This window comes from Kogia breviceps, chromosome X (genome assembly GCF_026419965.1).
Source record: "Kogia breviceps isolate mKogBre1 chromosome X, mKogBre1 haplotype 1, whole genome shotgun sequence".
NCBI classification, from domain to species: Eukaryota; Metazoa; Chordata; class Mammalia; order Artiodactyla; family Physeteridae; genus Kogia; species Kogia breviceps.
The window spans coordinates 79,035,085-79,057,300 of NC_081330.1; the positions used below are offsets into that span (position 1 = coordinate 79,035,085).

At 39.2% G+C, this 22,216-nt stretch overlaps 1 protein-coding gene across 5 annotated transcripts in view; it reads right to left on the bottom strand.

The window, feature by feature from the left end:
• ZC3H12B (zinc finger CCCH-type containing 12B) overlaps positions 1–22,216 on the bottom strand; it is a 689,142-nt gene that overhangs the window by 354,556 nt on the left and 312,370 nt on the right. The gene's annotated exons all lie outside the window — the stretch shown is intronic.

A 22,216-nucleotide genomic window follows, 5' to 3' on the forward strand; every position in this document is an offset into this window, starting at 1 on the left:
GCGCCACCAGGGAAGCCCTCCTAGGTATATTTTTGATGTAATTTAAAAACTAATTTTTTGAAAAAAAAATTCCCTTTCAAATAGTTCATTATTAGTGTATATAAATGCAAAAAATTCTGTATACTAATCTTATATCCTGCACCCTTGCTCAATTCATTTATTAGTTCTAAAATATTATTTGGGTAGAAACTTTAGGGTTCTCTATACAGAGTATCATGTCATCTGCAAATAGTGACAATTGTATCTATTGCCTTCCAATTTGGACCATTTTTTATTTCTTATTCTTTTTGATTGCTGTGGCTCAGAATTACTATACTGTGTTAAATAGAAGTAGTGAGAGTGGGCATACGTACCGTGTTCCGGAATCCAGCAGGAAGGCTTTCAGCTTTTCAACCATTGAGTACTGAGTTGGCTGTGGGCTTGCTGTATGTGGCCTTTTATTATGTTGAGATATGTTCCCTCTATAACCAGTTGGAAGAGAATTTTTAATGTGAATGATGTTTAATTTTCTCCAATCCTTTTTCTGCATCTATTAAGATGATCATGTGATTTTTATCCTTCCTTTTGTTACTGTGATGTATCACACTGATAGATCTGTGAATATTGAACCAAGCTTGCATCCCTGGGATATATCCCACTTGACCATGGTGTATCATCGTTTTTATACATTGTTGATTTGGGTTTGCCAGTATTTTGTTAAGGATATTTGTGTCTATATTCTTCAGAGATATTGGCTTATAAATTTCTTTCATTTTTTTCCTTTTTTTTTTGCAGTGTCCTTCTCTGGTTTCATTTTCAGGGTAATGGCCTTGTAGAATGCATTTAGGAGTGTTCCTTCCTCTGCATTTTTTTTGGAATAGTTTGAGAAGGATAGGTGTGAGTTCTTCCATTATAAGTTTGGTAGAATTCCACAGTGAAGCTGTCTGGTCATGAACTTTTGTTTCCAGGAAATTTATTTTTATTACAGATTCTATTTCATTTCAAGTGATCAGTCTGTTCAAATTGTTTATATCTTTCTGACTCAGTCTTGGCAGGCTGAATGTTTCTAGAACTTTCTCTATTTCTCTAGGTCGTCCCATTTTCTTGTCACATATTCTTCATAATATCTTCTTATGATTCTTCTGTTTCTCTGTGGTATCAGTTGTTATTTCTCTGCTTTTGTTTCTTGTTTTGTTTTTTGGGACCTTTCTTTTTTTTCTTCGTGAGCCTGGCTAAAGTTTTGTCAATTTTGCTTATGTTTCTTAAAAAAGCTCTTAGGTTCATAGATATTTCTATTGTTTTTTGTTTCTATCTTATTTCTTCTCTGATCTTTATTATGCCTTTCCTTCTGCTGACCTTGGGCTTTGTTTGTCCTTCTCTTCCTAATTCTTATAAAGGTGGCAGGTTAGGTTGTTTAGTTGAGATGTTACTTGTTTCTTGAGCAAAGCCTGTGTCCCTAAGAACTTCCCTCTTGGAATGGCTTTTGCTGCATCCCATAGGTTTTATAATGTGTCTTCATTTTTGTTTGTCTTGAGGTATTTTCTGATTTCTTGTTTGATTTCATTGTTTACATTGGTTTTGTAGCAGAACATTTTTTAGTCCCCACATGTTTGTTCGTTTTCCATTTTTCTTTCTGTAGTTGATTTCTAGTTTCATTCAGTTGTGTTCGGAAATTATGCTTGATATTTCTTTCCTCTTAAATTTGCTGAAGATTGTTTTGTGACCTAGTATGTTCTCTACACTGGAGAATGTTCCATGTGTACTTGAGAAAAGTGTGTATTCTGCTTTTTTCTGGATGTTGTGTCCTGTAGATAACAATTAAGTCCAGCTGGGCTGCTGTGTCATTTAGGACCTCTGTTGCCCTATTGCTTTTCTGCCTGGATGATATGTCCATTGCTATATCATCCATGGGCTATGAAAATCTCCTCCTATTATTGTCTTATTGTCAGTTTCTCCCTTTATGTCTGCAGCATTTGATTTATGAATTTAGGTGCTCCTGTATTGGATGTGTGTATGTTAACGATCCCTTGATCCCTTCATCATTATACAGTGCCCTTCTTTGTCTTTCATTATATCATTTGTTTTAAAGTCTATTTTGTCTGATAAGAACATTGCTACCCCCACTTTCTTCTCATTTCCATTTGCATTAAATATCGTTTTCCATCCCCTCACTTTCAGTCTGTGTGTGTTTTTCACTCTGAAATAAAACTCTTGTAGGCCTCATAATTAGCAGGTCTTGTTTTATTATCCAATCAGCCACTCTATATTTTTTTGATGTAGCATTAGTTCATTGACATTTAAGGTGATTACTGACAGGTATGAATGCATTTCTATTTTGTTACTTGTTTTCTGTTTTGTTTTGTTTTGGTAGTTCTTCTCTGTTCTTTCCTTCTTCTTTTAGTTTCTCCCCATGTGGTTTGATGATTTTCTTGAGTAGAATGCTTGTGTTCCTTTCTCTCTTGTTTGTGTGTATCTATTGTAGGTTTTTGGTTTGTGGTTACCAAGGCGTTTATGTATGTTGACCTGTAACTATATCTACTTGCTTTAAACTAATAATCACTTAATCTCAAACACATTCTAAATGATCCACATTTTTTACACCCCTCCCCTACATTTTGTGTTTTCCATGTTCTATTTTACATCTTCATGCTTATCCTTTTACTGTTTCTTGTAGTTATAATATCTCCTACAATTTTTTTGTTGTTTTTTAATCTATGTACTGACTTGTTCAAGTGATCTTCAAGCCTTACTATATATTTGCCTTTCCTATTGGGATTTTCCCTTTTCTATGGATTCCAGCTTGTTTTCCATTTAGAGAAGACCCTCCAACATTTCTTTTAGGGGAGGTTTATTATTGATGACTTCTTTTAGTTTTTGCTTGCCTGAGAAATTGTTTATCTCTCCTTCTATTCTAAATGATAATCTTGCTGGGTAGACTATTCTAGGTTGCAGGGTTTTCCCTTTCAAGTTTTTGAATATATCATGCCACACCCTTCTGTCCTGCAACTTCTGCAGAGAAATAAGCTGATAGCCTTATAGAGGTTCCCTTGTATATGACTCTTTGCACTTCTCTTGCTGCATTTAGAATATTCTCTTTATCTTCAACTTTTTGCCATTTTAATTATAATATGTCTTGGTGTGGGTCTGTTTGGTTTCATTTTGTTTGGGACCCTGTGTGCTTCCTGTACCTCAATATCTGTTTCCTCAGGACTTAGGTTTGGGAAGTTTTCAGCCATAATTTCTTCAAATACATTTTTAATCCTCTTCTCTCTCTCTTCTCCTTCTGGAACATTTTATATTATCCCATAGATCTTGTATCTTGCTTTCACGCTTTTTTCATTTGTTTCTCTGTCTGTTCTTTTGATTGTGTGATTTCCATTTTTTCTGCCTTCCTGATCACTTATTCATTCTTCTGTGTCTTTTGATCAGCTATTCATTGCTTGTAGATTACTTTTCATCTCAGAAATTGAATTATCTATTTTTGATTGGGTCATGTTTATAGTTAATAGTGACTTGTTACAATGATTTGTGTTTATATTGGTAATCTTTCTTAATTCAGTTAACATTTTTATCACCTCTTTTTGGAACTCAGTGCCTGGTAGACTGATGATCTCTGTTTCTTTGTTTAGTCTCTCAGGGTTTTCCTCTTGCTCTTTTAATTGGGGGTCGTTCCTCTGCCTTTTTATTTTACTAAACTTTCTCTGCCTCAATGAATTTAGGTGAAACAGTTATCTATTGTGGTCTTGAATGCGTGTTTTCATGTGCGAGTGTCCCTGTATAGACTGCATGTGTCCAATATCTTTGTGTGAAGGCTGGTTTTGATGTGAATGCCAGCCATGTCTTTCCTCAGGATGTGCTGAACACTATCACCTTGATAGGGAGTGTGGCTGGTGCTGGAGGATCTAAAGTCTGTGCAGGGTGTGAGGCAGGATTTCCTCTTTGCTCCATGGCTGTTTCCACCCTCTCAGTGGGGGTGGGGTCTGCTCCACAATTGCTATAGCAGAAGCCCTGAGGGTCGGGATTGAGCAGGTTCTGTTTCCTCTGAGTGCATGTGCTGCTCCATAGAGGGGGGGTGCTGATGTTAAGTGAGGCTCGTGTGCTCACAGAGGTCTGATGCATTGCCTGTGTAGGTCTCCGTGTCTCCACTCAGATGCAACCCAAGGTTGTGTCCCTCCCCCTGTTCTGGGCCTCCCAGATATGGTACAATGTTGTGGCATGGAGTGGGCGGTTCTGGAGTGTTTGCTAGGCTTGGGCTGGTTTTCAGGGCATTGTGGTAGCAGGAACTGAATTGGCTACACTGCTCTCTCAGATCTGAGCTGCTTATGTGGTGTTGATTGAGTCAGTGCCAACATTGGTTGCTGTCACCCTACCCACACCACACCCCAGAACCCCAACCACTCCTCTGTCCCTAGATCCCACCTTTTCCCAGGACCTGTCTTCCCCAGATCCAGTACCAATCTGTGGCTTAGAGTGGGTGGGATCAGAGCGCTTTCTCATATGGGAGCAGTGAGCAAGGTATGGAAGTCACAGAGTTTCCTGAGGTACCACTTGAGTAAGTGCCAACAATGCCCAGCACTATTCCACTTGACCACACACCAGGTCTCTGGCCTGTCCAAGTTTAGCTAGACCAAGTCTTTTTTCCAGGCCCTGGGTAGCCCAGATCCCATGCCAAGTTTCTTTGTGGAAACGGCAGCCCCAGGGTGTTCACCCCTCTCTGATTGGGGAGTGAGGTGAGGTGTCGACCACTAGTACAAAGTTTTCTACACCCTATTTATCGTCAGGCCAGTCCTCACATTCTATTTGCAAGTGGAGTCTATCCTTCTCCCTTATTTATATCTGTCTAAGCACTTCTTCTAGCAGCCAAGGGTCTTGTCTCCTTTGCATAGCACCCCAGGAAATGGGCATGCAGTCTTTGGCTTAACCTACTCACTCCCTAACGGTATGCCCATGTGTACTTTCTCTTCCTTTCAGATCCTACCCAAGGGCAGAAGAACCACCCCTATGTCTTTTTTCCATCGTATCCAGTTACATGGAAATCTTTCTTGCAGCTTTGGGTATATAGGAGTTCTGTCATTTTCATCTTTTTTTTTTCTTTTCCCATGATAATTGTTCTACATGTAGATGTATTTTTGATGTGTTTATGGGGGGAGAGGTGAGCTCCATGTCCTCCTATTTCACTATCTTTATCTGACTCCCTCTTCTTATTTCTTTTATATATAGTAGTTTGTACCTCTTAATCCGCTACCTCTATCTTGTCCCTCTCCTATACCTTTTCCCATTGTGAACCACAAGTTTGTTCTCAATGTCTGGGAGTTTCTGTTCTTATGTAGTAGCTTGTTTTATTTTTAAGATTTCACATATAAGTGATAACATACAGTAATTGCCTTTGTCTGATTTATTTCACTAAGCATAATACACTCCAGGTCCATCCATGTTGTTTCAAATGGCAGAATTTCATTCTTTTTTTTATGGCTGGGTCATATATGTATATGTATGATATAAACCACAGCTTCCTTATTCAGTCATCTGTTGATGGACATTTAGGTTGCTTTCATATCTTTGCTATTAGGGACAATGCTGCTATGAACATTGGGGTGCATGTATCTTTCTAAATTACTGTTTTTGTTTTCTTCAGGTAAATACCTAGGGGTGGAATTGCTGGACCATAAGGTAATTCTATTTTTAGCTTTTTTTTGAGGAAACTCCATACTGTCTTATCTAATGGGTACTCCAGTTTATATTCCCACCAATATGGTACTAGGGTTCCCTTTTCTCCACATCCTTGCCAATATGTTATTTGTGGTCCTTTATTTGGTCTTTATTTTCTCTCTGATCTTTATTATGTCCTTACTTCTGCTGACTTTGGCTTTCGTTTTTTTTGTTGTTCTTTTCCTAATCCCTTTTATTAGGGCTGTATTAATTTAACTAAGCTTGAAATTCATGCATACTGTAACTACACAAAGCATGAACTCTCTGTGGCTCTTTCTGGGTTTATCTTGTTTGGAAATCTCTGTAATTCCTGTACCTGAAAATCTGTTTCCTCCTTCAGCTTCAGGGAGTTTTCATCCATAACTTCATCAAATACATTTTCTACCTCTTTCTCTCTCCTTCTGGGACCCCTATGTGAATGTTAGTATGCTTTGTGTAGCCTTAAAGGTCCTTTAAACTATCCTCATTTTTAAAAATTTGTTTATCTTTTTCTGTTCTGGTTGGGTTATTGCCATTATTGTACCTTCCAGATTGTTTTTATATATTTTTGTGTGTCACCTAGTCTTCTAATTCCTTGTAGTGTGTTTTTCATTTCAGTTATCGTATTCTTCATTTCTGACTGGTTCTTTTTATATTTTCTAGATTCTTCTTAAAATTCTCATTTAGTTCATCTATTTTTTTCTCCAAGTTCAGTTAGCATATGTATTACTAATGCTTTGAACTCTTTATCAGGTAAATTATTATTTAAAAAAATAATTTATTGATTTATTTATTTATTTTTTGCTGTGTTGGGTCTTCATTGCCGTGCGTGGGCTTTCTCTAGTTGCAGTGAGTGGGGGCTACTCTTTTGTTGCAGTGCACAGACTTCTCATTGTGGTGGCTTCTCTTGTTGTGGAGCACAGGTTCTAAGCATGTGGGCTTCAGTTGTTGTGGCATGTGGGCTCAGTAGTTGTGGCTCATGGGCTCTAGAGTGCAGGCTGAGTAGTTGTGGCTCATGGACTTAGTTGCTCTATGGCATGTGGGATCTTCCTGGACCAGGGCTTGAACCTGTGTCCCCTGCACTGGCAGGCAGATTCTTAACCACTGCACCACCAGGGAAGCCCTCAGGTAAATTTTTTATCTCTGTTTTGTTAGTGGTTTTTTTCCTTGATTTTTTTTCCTCCTCACATTGCATGGTTTGTGGTATCTCATTTTCCTGACCAAGATTGAACCTGGACCATGGCAGTGAAAGTGCCAAATCCTAACCAGTGGACCACCAGAGAACCCCCCCCCCTTGTTCTTTCATTTGAAACAAAATCCCATCTTCTCATTGTGTTTAACTTTCCCTATGTCTATGAAATTAAACAGTTCACCTATCTCAGTCTTGAAGGGCTGTCTTTGAGTGGGAGTGTCCCTATGAAGTCTGCATGTGTCCAGTGCCTTTTTGGGGAGAGCTGGATCTAAAGTGAGCATGGGTCACATAGTTCCTTCAGGTGTGCTGGCAGCTACCACCTTGGTAGGAGGTAGGGCTGGCAATGGAAGGGTTAAAACCAGAGCCATGTGTGAGCTAGGACTTCTCCTCTGTGAAATGGTTGTCACTGCCCTATCAGGGGTGGAGTCTGGCCTCAAAGTCTTGGATCAGAAGTCATGAGGTTTAGTTCTGGGCTGGTTCTATTCCTTATAAGTGTGCGTTCTCCCCCTGGCAAGGGCACTTCTTCCCTAGTGTACAGTAGTGCTGGAGGAAGAGGGGCTCGAGTGCACACCTGTTGTGGGCCGGGATGCATGTTGGGATAGTCCCAGAAAGCCATTCAGAGCCCTAGGTAGTTTAAAATCTTCTGCCTCTGTGTATTCACTGTCAACAGCTGCCCTCACCCCATTTAGAGGCAGGGCCAGGTCTGAGTTTGCTCTGTTTCCTCCAAGTCCATGTACTCCCCTCCCCAAGCAATGGCACATTCACCCCAGCAGAGAGCAGAGCCAGAGGAAGAGGAACTGGAGGACGTGATCAGTGCAGGCCAGGGTGCTGGGATGGTCCCAGCAGGCCAGTTAGAATCTCAGGTAGCTCTCAATATGCTGATTCTGAATGTTCACTACCAATGGCCACCATTGCCCTGTTCAGAGGCAGGGCCAGGTCTGAGCTAGCTCTGTTCCCCCTGGTGTAAAATCTCCTTGGCAATGGCAGCCTTTGCTCTAGTAGAGACTTGAACTGGAGCAAGAAGGACTACAGCAGACACTCAGTGTGGGTTAGGGTGTGTGCTGGGCTGGTCCTGTGAAACCAGCCAGAGCCCCAGGACATTTTCAGTCTGCTTCCTCTTCCTCATTCCTGGGAATAAGCAAGACTGTCCATGTTCTGTTCATAAGCAGATTCTCAGTTCCTTACAGCCCTCTAGTAAGCCCCACTGGTTTTCAAACCTTCTACGGGGACTGGTTTTCCCAATGTCAGACCCCAGGGCTGGGGTGACCATTATGTGTCTCAAACCTTTCACTCTCCAGTGAGGACTCCCAATCCTGGGATATCCCCCTCTTCTTCTGTGTTCCCTGCTAGGGGTACAGGTCCTGACCTGATCAATTCTTTCCTGCCTGACTCTTCGTGTATCTTTCTTGACAGTCCTGGTTATAGAATAGCCTTTCTGCCAGCCACCAGCTTGTTTTCAGCAAGAGTTGCTCCACATGTAGAGGTATTTCTGATGTGTTTTTGGAAAGAGTGAGTTCAGCGTCATCCTACTCTATCACCTTGATTTCCCCCTAGAAAGTGAATCCTCTAACGCCTCTTTCAGAGGTGTTGTCTGGTGGTCTCTTTACTGCTTGTGCCTCTAAAGTTGCTGGTGACTTTTTGCCAGTGTCACTGCTGTTGTTGCTGGCTTTGCTGCCTTGGGCACAAGGAAGGCCAGTGTCCTGCATCTAAGATCTCCTGTGTCACAACTCCACAGCTGCAGGGGCAGAGGGATGATTGAGGGGGAGCCGGGATCATGGGTATCTTTGCCATATCTTGTATTGTCAGGTTCCTGGGTGCCACTGCTGTGATGGGGATAGGAGAGCAGAGTCATGGGCACCTCTTTAGTTAGATAGACAGATTGCAGGCCCAACTGCTGCTGCTGCCCAGTTCCTGTGGCCACAGGTGATGCTGCAGCTGGGAGGCTGGAGTTGTGTGTGCCACTCTGTCTATCCTCTGCTTCTACTGTGTTCTCTAGGGTTGTGGGCTCAGCTATCACAGCCAGGGGTCCACCATCACAGGTGCCATCTCTGCTATCTCCCTTGGTTCCACTTCCTCTATGTGTTCCAGTACACCCACTTTTAGATGTACAGATGTGGGGAATTTCCCAGAATACTTGTGTGTTGGGCAGAGACACTTTTGTTGGTTGTAGATTGATGGGGAGAGAAAAGAGTGTCTCATGCTTCCATGATGCTGACGTCACTCTTTGTAAATAGTCTTCATCTTTATTCAATAATGCTTTTGCATTACTTGGAGTTATATTTTCAGGTCTTAATTTTAATTTGTTAGGAAGGACAAGAGCAGCATTTAGTCTGTCATTAATGTTCACCATGACTGATTTTTCTAAAGATTGTCTTGTATGTCACAGGGAATTCCACTCTAGCTGGTGACAGAATTAACACTTCCATGAACCATGTAAACTACAATCATTATTCTATCTTTTTAGGTAGTTATTTCCAAAATCTTGCATAGTTTTCTCTCTCTCTTATACTGACCAGTACTCAGCTAAACACTAAAGTTGAAACTTCTTCAGATCCTTGTAGTTCTCTACAGATTCAACTTAAGTTACCTACTCCCCGTTTCCAACAGGACCTACAAAATCAATGATGGTACAATTGCAAGTGCCTTTTAAGGCCATTTAATTCAACACTAATATTTTTCAGATAGGAAAAGTGAGTCAGATATTAAATGACTTAAGTTATATATATATATATATATTCTCTGGCAGACGAGAACTAATTTCAACCATGCTTCATTCATGATATCTCTAAAATTTGTCTTTTTCCAACTTCAAATTCAAAATATTCTTTAAAGTCAAGTCAAATGTGTACTTGAAAGTAGAGACTCACTGAAGGCAGTCAAGATTTCACAAAGGAAGTTATGCCAAGTAGATTTTGAAGGATGGGTACAAAATCATGCAGGCAGATAAGCATATAGAAGAGTATGAATTAATACTCACTGAGGCAACTATTCACAAATCATTGTGGCTTGAAACTGTATGGTGAATTCTGGGGAACTATAAATACTGTGGTATGGATGGAGCAATGACTATGATAAAAAATTCAATTTTTATTCTGTAGGAAATGATTCACTGAAGCATGAGAATAAATCAGATTTTTATTTTAGATACATCACTCTGGAATCAGTATGAAGGAAAGACGAAAGAATATGGGAAAGTTGTGGAGGGTTTAGATCCAGAATAATTAGATGACTACTGCAATCATCCAGGCAAGAAATACAGAGAACCTAAATTAAAGGAGTAAAAAAGTGTCAATGGGGAAGTTTTAAAAAAAGAGATCTCTCTCTCTCTCTCTCTCTCTCTCTCTCTCTCTCTCTCTCTCTCTCTATATATATATATATATATATATATATATATATATATATATCTTGAGTAGTAGATTCTTAGCTCTTATGACCAGTTAAATGTGAAGTTTGAGATGAAAAACTATGGATGTGATGGTTATGACTCCCAGATTTCTGATTCCTTTTGGTAATTTGGTAGGTGATAATCCCATTAACTAAGAAAAGGTGTTTAAGAGGATGAGTAGTTTTGAAAGAGATTATGAGTTCAGCTTTAGATACACTAAATTTAAAGAACCTAATGAATTTTTAGATTAAAAAGTTAGGTTTGCAGTTGACTGAATTAACTTCACCCAGGAGACCTGATCAAGATACAGGCATATCTCATTTTATTATGCTTTGCTTTATTGCACTTCACAGATATTGCATTTTTTACAATGCAGCAAGGCATTTGTGGCAAACATGCTTTGAGCAAGTCTATCGATACCATTCCCCCAACAGCATTTACTCACTTCATGTCTTTGTGTCACATTTTAGTAATTCTCACAATATTTCAAACTTCTTTATTATTATTATATTTTTTATGGTGATCTGTGATCAGTGACCTTTGATATTATTACTTTGACTCATTGAAGGCTCAGGAGGTTGTTGGCATTATTTTAGCAATAAATTATATTTAATTGCACACTTAGACTACATTATTGTATAAACAACTTTTATATGCATTGGGAAATCAAAAAAATTCATGTGACTAGTTTTATTGCAATATTTGCTTTATTGTGGTGGTCTGGAATTGAACCCAAAGTATTTCTGAGGTATGCCTGTATATAAATTTGGGATCTATTAGCATGTAACTTATAGTGGAAACTGTGAGTGTGAGTTAAAACACTCATATTGTGAAGATAAAAGAATAAAGTCTAGAACAGTACTTTGGAGAAAAACAACTTTTACGTATGGATGGAGAAGAAAGACCTACAAAAATACTGAGAGTAGGTGAGTCATAAGAGTGATTACTCAAAAGCTAAGTAAAGATTTTAAAAAGAGGTCAACAGTGTAAAATATATAGAAAAGCCAATCAGAGAGTTAATCTTATCTAACTCTTACACTGAGGTAGGCCCAAGGCAGAAGATTCAGCTACCTTCTAAAACAGCAAAGTAAAATATGGGGTCTCATTTCTAATACACATTACTGTTCTGAATTTGGCATAATATGAAGAGAAATGCTGTTGATGCTGCTGTGGCAAGCCATTTAATAGCAAAATATACGGTAGAGATAAGAGGCCTAAGTCAGTTTGCTAAGCATTGTAGACTAATGTTTCCTTCAAGTCCACTTTTAATTACACCACTCTACAACTAAAGAAAAAGATAGGCAGAGATGGGAAAACGTGAAAATTTAAAAAAAACCCAGAAAACAATCAGTGGGCAGAAGTAAGTCCTGACATCAAAAATCACTCTAAGTGTAAGCAGATTGAATTAATAATCAAAAGACACAGAATGAGACTTTTTCTTGCCTCTTTGTCTCCTGATGCGAGAGGAGAGGGGATTAAGGGCACCTCATAAAGGAGCTCCAGAAATGGGCACGAGCCACGGCTGTCGGCACGGACAGTAGAGACGGGTGTGGGACGCTAGGGTTGCTGCTGCCGCCACCAAGAGGCCTGTGTGTGAGCACAGGTCACTCTCCACACTGCACCTTCCGGGAGCCCATGCAGCCCGCCACTGCCAGGGTCCCGGGATCCAGGAACAGCTTCCCCAGGAGAACGCGTGGTGCGCCTGGGGCCAGTGCAGCATCACGCCGGCCTCTGCCGCCACGGGCTCACCCTGCATCCGTGCCTCTCCCTCCCCCCGGCCTGTGCCAGAGGCCCAGAATAAGCTGCTCCTTTAACCCCGTCCTGTCTGAGCGAAGGGCAGATGCCCTCAGACGACCTATACACAGAGGCAGGGCCAAGTCCAAAGCTGAATCGCAGGAGCTGTGTGAACAAAGAGGAGAGGGGGACATCCATCCCAACAGCCTGAGAAGCAGCAGATTAAAGCTCCACAATCAACTTGAAGTGCCCTGCATCTGTGGAAAACCTGAATAGACAGCAAAATATCCCAAGTTGATGAGGTGGACTTTGGGAGCAAGATATACTATTATTTCCCCCTTTTTTTTGTGAGTGTGTATGTGTGTGCTGCTGTGTGAGATTTTCTCTGTATAGGTTTGCTTGCACCATTTGTCCTAGGGTTAGACTGACCCGTATTTTTGTTTTGTTTTGGTTTTTTTAATAGAAATTTTTCTTCTTAATAATTATTTTTTATTTTAATAACTATATTTTATCCTATTTTATTTTGCTTCTCCCTCTTTCTTCCTTTCTTCCTTCCTTTATTCCCTCCTTCCTTCCTTTCTTCCCTCCTTCCTTCCTTTCTCCCTTTCTTCCTCCCTTCCTTCCTTCCTTGCTTCCTTCCTTTCTTCCTTCCTCCCTTCCTTTCTTCCTACTTCCCTTCCTTTCTTCCTTCCTTCCTTCCCTCCCTCCCTCCTTCCTTCCTTTCTTTCCTTTCTATTTCTTCTCCCTTTTATTTTGAGCTGAGTGGATTAAAGGCTCTTGGCGCTCCAGCCAGGCTTCAGGGCAGTGTCTCTGAGGAGGGAGAACCAACCTCAGGACACTGGTCAACAAGAGACCTCCCAGGTCTAAGCAATATCAAAACAGCAAAAGTCTCCCAGAGATCTCCATCTCAACACCAAGATCCAGCTTCACTCAAGGGCCAACAACGAACAGTGCTGGACACCCTATGCTCAACAAAGAGCAAGACAGATCTACAGCCCCATCCATTAGCAGAGAGGCTGCCTAAAATCATAATAAATCCACCAACATCCCCAAACACAACACCAGACGTGGACCTGCCCACCAGAAAGACAAGATCCAGCCTCATCCACCAGAACAGAGGCACTAGTGCCCCCAACCAGGAAACCTACTCAACCCACTGAAACAACCTTAGCCACTGGGGACAGCCACCAAAAACTACAGGAATTATGAACCTGAAGCCTGCAAAAAGGAGACCCCAAACACAGTAAGATAAGGAAAATGAAAAGACAGAAAAACACACAGCAGATGAAGGAGCAACACAAAAACACACCAAACCTAACAAATGAAGAGGAAATAGGCAGTCTACCTGAAAAAGAATTCACAATAATGATAGTAAAGATGATTCAAAATCTTGGAAATAGAATAGACAAATTGCAAGAGACAGTTAACAAGGACCTAGAAGAAATAAAGAGGAAGCAAGCAACGATGAGCAACACAATAAATGAAATTAAAAATACTCTAGATGGGATCAATATCAGAATAACTGAGGCAGAAGAACGGATAAGTGACCTGGAATACAAAATAGTGGAAATAACTACTGCAGAACAGAATAAAGAAAAAAAGGATGAAAACAACTGAGGACAGTCTCAGAGACCTCTGGGACAAAATTAAATGCACCAATATTCGAATTATAGGGGTCCCAGAAGAAGAAGAGAAAAAGAAAGGGACTGAGAAAATATTTGAAGAGATTATAGATGAAATCTTCCCTAATATGGGAAAGGAAATAGTCAATAAAGTACAGGAAGCACAGAGAGTCCCACACAGGATAAACCCAAGGATAAACACGTCAAGACACATAATAATCAAACTGTCAAAAATTAAATACAAAGAAAACATATTAAAAGCAGCAAGGGAAAAGCAACAAATAACACACAAAGGAATCCCCTTAAGATTAACATCTGATCTTACAACAGAAACCCTACAAGCCAGAAGGGAGTGGCAGGACATATTTAAAGTGATGAAGGAAAAAAATCTACAACCAATATTACTCTACCCAGCAAGGATCTCACTCAGATTTGATGGAGAAATTAAAAGTTTTGCAGACAAGCAAAAGCTGAGAGAGTTCAGCACCACCAAACCAGCTTTACAACAAATGCTAAAGGAACTTCTCTCAGCAAGAAACACAAGAGAAGGAAAAGACCTACAAGAACAACCTGAAACAATTAAGTAAATGGTAATAGGAACATACATATCAATAATTACCTTAAATGTAAATGGATTAAATGTTCCGACCTAAAGACACAGACTGACTGAATGGATACAAAAACAAGACCCATATATATGCTGTCTACAAGAGACCCACTTCAGACCTAGGGACACATACAGACTGAAAGTGAGGGGATGGAAAAAGATATTCTATGCAAATGGAAATCAGAAGAAAGCTGGAGTAGCAATTCTCATATCAGAAAAAATATACTTTAAAATAAAAACCATTACAAGAGACAAAGAAGGACACTACATAATGATGAAGGGATCGATCCATGAAGAAGATATAACAACTGTAAATATTTATGCACCCAACATAGGAGCACCTCAATACATAAGGCAAATACTAACAGCCATAAAGGGGGAAATCGACAGTAACACAATCATAGTAGGGGACTTTAACATCCCACTTTCACCAATGGACAGATCATCCAAAATGAAAATAAATAAGAAAACAAAAGCTGTAAATGATACATTACACAAGATGGACTTAATTGATATTTATAGGACATTCCATCCAAAAACAACAGAATACACATTTTTATCAAGTGCTCATGGAACATTCTCCAGGATAGATCATATCTTGGGTCACAAATCTAGCCTTGGCAAATTTAAGAAAATTGAAATCATATCAACTATCTTTTCCAACCACAACTCTATGAGACTAGTAATCAATTACAGGAAAAGATCTGTAAAAAATACAAACACATGGAGGCTAAACAATGCACTACTTAATTATGAAGTGATCACTGAAGAGATCAAAGAGGAAATCAAAAAATACTTAGAAACAAACGATAATGGAGACACGATGACCCCAAACCAATGGGATACAGCAAAAGCAGTTCTAAGAGGGAAGTTTATAGCAATACAATCCTACCTTAAGAAACAGGAAACATCTCAAATAAACAACCTAACTTTGCACCTAAAGCAGTTAGAGAAAGAAGAACAAAAAACCACCAAATTTAGCAGAAGGAAAAAAATCATAAACATCAGATTAGAAATAAATGAAAAAGAAATGAAGGAAACAATAGCAAAGATCAATAAAACTAAAAGCTGGTTCTTTGAGAAGATAAATAAAATTGATAAACCATTAGCCAGACACATAAAGAAAAAAAGGGAGAAGACTCCAATCAATAGAATTAGAAATGAAAAATGAGATGTAACAACTGACACTGCAGAAATACAAAAGATTATTAGAGATTACTACAAGCAACTCTATGCCAATAAAATGGACAACCTGGAAGAAATGGACAAATTCTTAGAAATGCACAAGCTGCTGAGACTGAACCAGGAAGAAATAGAAAATATGAACAGACCAATCACAAGCACTGAAATTGAAACTGTGACTCAAAATCTTCCAACAAACAAAACCCCTGACCAGATGGCTTCACAGGCGAATTCTATCAAACATGTAGAGAAGAGCTAACACCTATCCTTCTCAAACTCTTCCAAAAGATAGCAGAGGGAGAAACACTCCCAAACTCATTCTATGAGGCCACCATCAACCTGATACCAAAACCAGACAAAGACGTCACAAAGAAAGAAAACTACAGGCCAATATCACTGATGAACATAGATTCAAAAGCCCCCAACAAAATACTAGCAAACAGAATTCAACAGCACATTAAAAGGATCATACACCATGATCAAGTGGGGTTTATCCCAGGAATGCAAGGATTCTTCAATATACGCAAATCAATCAACGTGATACACCATATCAACAAACTGAAGGAGAAAAACCATATGATCATCTCAGTAGATGCAGGGAAAGCGTTTGACAAAATTCAACACCCATTTATGATAAAAACTGTGAAGAAAGTAGGCATAGAGGGAAATTTCCTCAACATAATAAAGGCCATAAATAACAAACCCACAGACAGCACTGTTCTCAATGGTGAAAAACTGAAACCATTTCCACTAAGACCAGGAACAAGACAAGGTTGCCCACTCTCACCACTCTTATTCAACATAGTTTTGGAAGTTCTAGCCACAGCAATCAGAGAAGAAAAAGAAATAAAAGGAATCCAAATAGGAAAAGAAGAAGTAAAGCTGTCACTGTTTGCAGATGACATGATACTATACATAGAGAATCCTAAGGATGCTACCAGAAAACTACTAGAACCAATCAATGAATTTGGTAAAGTAGCAGGATACAAAATTAATGCACAGGAATCTCTGGCATTCTTATACACTAATGTTGAAACATATGAGTGAAATTAAGAAAACACTCCCATTTACCATTGCAACAAAAAGAATAAAATATCTAGGCATAAACCTACCTAAGGAGACAAAAGACTTGTATGCAGAAAACTATAAGACACTGATGAAAGAAATTAAAGATGATACAAATAGCTGGAGAGATATACCATGTTCTTGGATTGGAAGAATCAACATTGTAAAAATGACTCTACTACCCAAAGCAATCTACAGATTCATTGCAATCCCTATCAAATTCGCAAATTTTATAGAAGTAGATCAAGACATTTCAAAATTTGTATGGAAACACAAAAGACCCCGAATAGCCAAAGCAATCTTGAAAACGAAAAATGGAGCTGGAGGAATTAGGCTCCCTGACTTCAGACTATACTACAAGGCTACAGTAATCAAGACAGTATGGTACTGGCACAAAAACAGATTACAGATCAATGGAACAGGATAGAAAGCCCAGAGATAAACCCACACACATATGGTCACCTTATCTTTGATAAAGGAGGGAAGGATATACAGCGGAGAAAAGACAGCCTCTTCAGTAAGTGGTGCTGGGAAAACTGGACAGCTACCTGTAAAGGTATGAGATTAGAACACTCCCTAACACCACACACAAAAATAAACTCAAAATGGGTTAAAGATCTAAATGTAAGGCCAGACACTATCAAACTCTTAGAGGAAAACATAGGCAAAACACTCTATGATATAAATCACAGCAAGATCCTTTTTGACGCATCTCCTAGAGAAATGGAAATAAAAACAAAAATAAACAAATGGGACCTAATGAAACTTAAAAGCTTTTGCACAGCAAAGGATACCATAAAGAAGACCAAAAGACAACCCTCAGAATAGGAGAAAATATTTGCAAATGAAGCAACTGACAAAGTATTAATCTCCAAAATTTATAAGCAACTCAGGCAGCTCCATAACAAAAAAACAAGCAACCCAATCCAAAAATGGGCAGAAGAACTAAATAGACATTTCTCCAAAGAAGATATAGAGATTGCCAACAAACACATGAAAGAGTGCTCAACATCATTAATCTTTAGAGAAATGCAAATCAAAACTACAATGAGATGTCATCTCACACCGGTCAGAATGGCCATCATCAAAAACTCTAGAAACAATAAATGCTGGAGAGGGTGTGGAGAAAAGGGAACACTCTTGCACTGCTGGTGGGAATATAAATTGATACAGCCACAATGGAGAACAGGATGGAGGTTCCTTAAATAATTACAAATAGAACTACCATAGGACCCTGCAATCCCACTACTGGGCATATACCCTGAGAAAACTATAATTCAAAAAGAGTCATGTACCAAAATGTTCATTGCAGCTCTATTTACAATAGCCAGGACATGGAAGCAACCTAAGTGTCCATCAACAGATGAATGGAAAAAGAAGTTGTGGCACATATATACAATGGAATATTACTCAGCCATAAAAAGAAATGAAACTGAGTTTTTTGTAATTAGGTGGATAGACCTGGAGTCTGTCATACAGAGTGAAGTAAGTCAGATGGAGAAAAACAAATCCCGTATGCTAACACATATATATGGAATCTAAGAAAAAAAATGTCATGAAGAGATTAGTGATAGGACGGGAATAAAACACAGACCTACTAGAGCATGGTCTTGAGGATATGGGGAGGGGGAAAAGCAAGATGTGACAATGTGAGAGAGTGGCAGGGACATATATACACTACCAAATGTAAAATAGATAGCTAGTTGGAAGCTGCCACATAGCACATGGAGATCACCTCTGTGCCTTGTGACCACCTAGAGGGTTGGGATAGGGAGGGTCGGAGGGAGGGTGACGTAAGAGGGAAGAGATATGGGAACATATGTATATGTATAACTGATTCACTTTGCTGTAAAGGAGAAACTAACACAATATTGTAATACAGTTATACTCCAATAAAGATGTTAAAAAAAAAGACTATTGACTATTGGACATTCTGTAGATTTGTGATTTTAAATTCTCATAAAATGTGAAAAAAAATTAACATGTCAGTAAAAATTTTTCCCATACTGCAATCTGACATAGTGTTGAAACAGGTTATTGAACTAAGAATATCAGGTTCTTGACTGAAAAACTATTTCTACTTATCAAGAGATGTTCTTCAATGGAAGTGAACATTATGTCCAAGGCACTGACTTCTCCTAAAAAGAATTTGGAGAAAAATACTTTTTTTCCCATGAGGACAGGGACTTCTCAACATTGGTTATTCTTAGTTATTCTTAGTCTGTACGTAGAACAGAAATTTATTTCTCACAAGTCTGGAGGCTGGAAGTGTGAGGCCAGGGTGCCAGCAGCCTCAAAAAAAAAAAAAAAAAAAAGACACAGAATGGCTAGATGGATAAGAAAAACAGGACCCAACTAAATTCTGCCCACAAGAGACACCCTTCAGTTCTAAAGACATACGTATAGTAAGTCCCTTACATACAAATGAGTTCTGTTCTGAGACTGCGTTCATAAGTCCAATTTGTTCATAAGTCCAACAAAGTTAGCCTAGGTACCCAACTAACACAATCAGCTATATTGTACTGTATTGTGATAGGTTTATAATACTTTTCACACCAATAATACATAAAAAGGAAACACAAAAAATAAAGAAAACATTTTTAATCTTACAGTACAGTATCTTGAAAAGCACAGTAGTACAGTACAACAGGTGGCATACAGGGGCTGGCATCAAGTGAACAGGCAAGAATAGTTACTGACTGGAGGAGGGAGATGAGTTGGAAGATGGTAGAGCTGAAGGATTGTCAGCAACAGGAGACAGAGGGCAAGCTGCAATTTCACTCAGGCCTGACATTGATGGCACAGGTTCTGGTTCCTTGCTGGATTCAACTCTATCTACCCTCTTGAAAAAATGATCCAGTGATGTCTGGTAGTAACTTTTTTTTCTTATTATAGATGACACAGTAGCAGTGGATTGTATTCTGAACAGCTGGTGCAACCTTCGTGTACCATTCTACCTTCGGGTCTTGTGCCTCAGAAACTAACAGTGCCTCCTCAAATAAAGAAAATCCCCTTGCCATTCCCTGCATCGTTAACCTACTTGGATCTTCAGTTACTTCTTGTTGTTGTCCCTATTCATCCTTTCTCTGGGCCTCCAATTCCATCGGGTCTTCAGTAGTAAGCTCCTCATGCTGCACCACAAGGAGTTCAATGAAGTTGTCCTCTTGCAGATCTAGCTCCTGATGTAAACCTCTTTGGACTCCCCATCCACCATCTCAAATCCACGAAAATCATGAACAAACTGTGAGCAAAGATTCTTCCAAACCCCATTCATGGTGACAGCCGTAACCTTACTCCAAGCAAAGTCAATGTTTTTATGGCCTTGTAGATGTCATAGTCCTTCCAAAATTGTGACAAAGTTGTTCCTGATTCGTCACTCACCTTTACTGCCTGATGAAAAGTGTGACGCAAATGATATTTCTTGAAAGTCGCTATAATTCCCTGGTCCATAGGTTGGATAAGCAATGTAGTATTCGGTGTCAGATGAACTACTTTGATGTTGGGATGAAAGTCATCCGTGAATGGGGGGTGGCCCAGAGCATTGCCGAGCAGCAAAATAATTTTGAATGGGACATTCTTCTCCAAGCAATATTTCTCTACCTCCAGAATAAAGTGGTGGAAAAACCAGTCCTGGAAAATGGCCTGTGTAACCCAGACCTTGGGGTTACTCTTCCACACAACAGGAAGAGAGTCCTTGGCTATGTTTTCAAGGGCTTTTGGGTTTTCTGAATGATTAACTAAGAGAGGCTTTAGCTTTATATCACCAGAAGCATTGCCACAAAACAACAGAGTTAGCCTATCCTTTGCTGCTTTATAGCCTGACAAAAACTTTTCCTCCTTACTGATGTAACTTTGGTCTGGCATCCTCTTCCAGTATAGTCCTGTCTCATCTGCATTAAAAACATGCTTGGGTAAATATGTGCCTTCATCAATAATTTCTCGAAGCATTTTAGGAAATTCCTGGGCAGATATCATGTCTGCACTCACTGTCTCACCATTTACTTTTATGTTGTGAAGTTTGGCTCTAGCCTTCAACCAATGAAACCAGCCATGGCTGGCATTAAAAAATGCACCTTCTGATTCTTCACTGTGTTTATTCTTCAAGTCTTCATAAAGGCTTTTAGCTTTCTCTTGAATCAGCATTAAGCTGAGCAGGACTCGATGCTGATGCTGATCCTGCATCCACACACTGAGAAGTTTCTCCATTTCCTCAATCACTTTTGTATACTTCATCAATAATATTGTCAACACCACTGGCACAGCAGACATCACATGTTCCATGATCTTGTCCTTGTTCTTTAGAATCATGCCGATGGTTGAATGATTCATGTTATAAAAACAAGTGACATCTATCCTTTTGCCTCACTCCACTCTCTCAATTATTTTCACTTTTGTTTCCATCATTATTGTTTGGTTCTCCTTAGCAGTATCAGCTACACCACTGCTGCTTTTACACTTGCTTCCAGACATCCTGGGTTTGAAATAAAGATACTGTACTACTATACTCTATACAGTACTGTACAGTAAAGTACACAAAAGCACAACCACTTGTAGAGAATTAACACATGTGACAGTGTATGCCAGACACATTAACTAACTTATGTGATTTGACATGAATGCATCTTTGAAAGTTCACAATTTGAAGGTTCATAAATAAGGGACTTACTGTAATAAAAGTATGTATTCCATGGAAGTATAAACAGAAAGAAAATGTAGATATTCATATCAAACAAAATGGACTTTAAGCCAAAAATGGTAACAATAGACAAGGTAATGATATAATGATAAAGGGACAATATATCAAGATGACATAACAATCATAAACATATATGCACCCAACATCAGAACACCTAATTATGTTAAACAAACACTAACAGATCTAAAGGGAGAAATAGACAGCAATACAATAATACTTGGGGACTTCATAACTCAGTATCAACAACTGATAGAACCTCCACTCACAAAATCTAAATCAAAACTACAATGAGATATCATCTCACACCAGTCAGAATGGCCATCATCAAAAAATCTAGAAACAATAAAAGCTGGAGAGGGTGTGGAGAAAAGGGAACACTCTTGCACTGCTGGTGGGAATATAAATTGATACAGCCACTATGGAGAACAGTATAGAGGTTCCTTAAAAAACTACAAATAGAACTACCATACCAACCCGTAATCCCACTACTGGGCATATACCCTGAGAAGACCTTAATTCAAAAAGAGTCATGTACCAAAATGTTCATTGTGCTCTATTTACAATAGCCAGGACATGGAAGCAACCTAAGTGTCCATCAATGATGAATGGATAAAGAAGATGTGGCACATATATACAATGGAATATTACTCAGCCATAAAAAGAAATGAAACTGAGTTATTTGTAATGAGGTGGATAGACCTGGAGTCTGTCATACAGAGTGAAGTAAGTCAGAAGGAGAAAAACAAATACTGTATGCTAACACATATATATGGAATCTAGGGAAAAAAATGTCATGAAGAGACTAGGGGTAGGATGGGAATAAAACACAGACCTACTAGAGTATGGACTTGAGGATATGGGGAGGGGGAAGGGCAAACTATGACGAAGTGAGAAAGTGGCATGGACATATATACACTACCAAATGTAAAATAGATAGCTAGTGGGAAGCAGCCACATAGCACAGTGAGATCAGCTCGGTGTTTTGTGACCACCTAGAAGGGTGGGATAGGGAGGGTGGGAGGGAGATGCAAGAGGGAAGAGATATGGGAACATATGTATATGTATA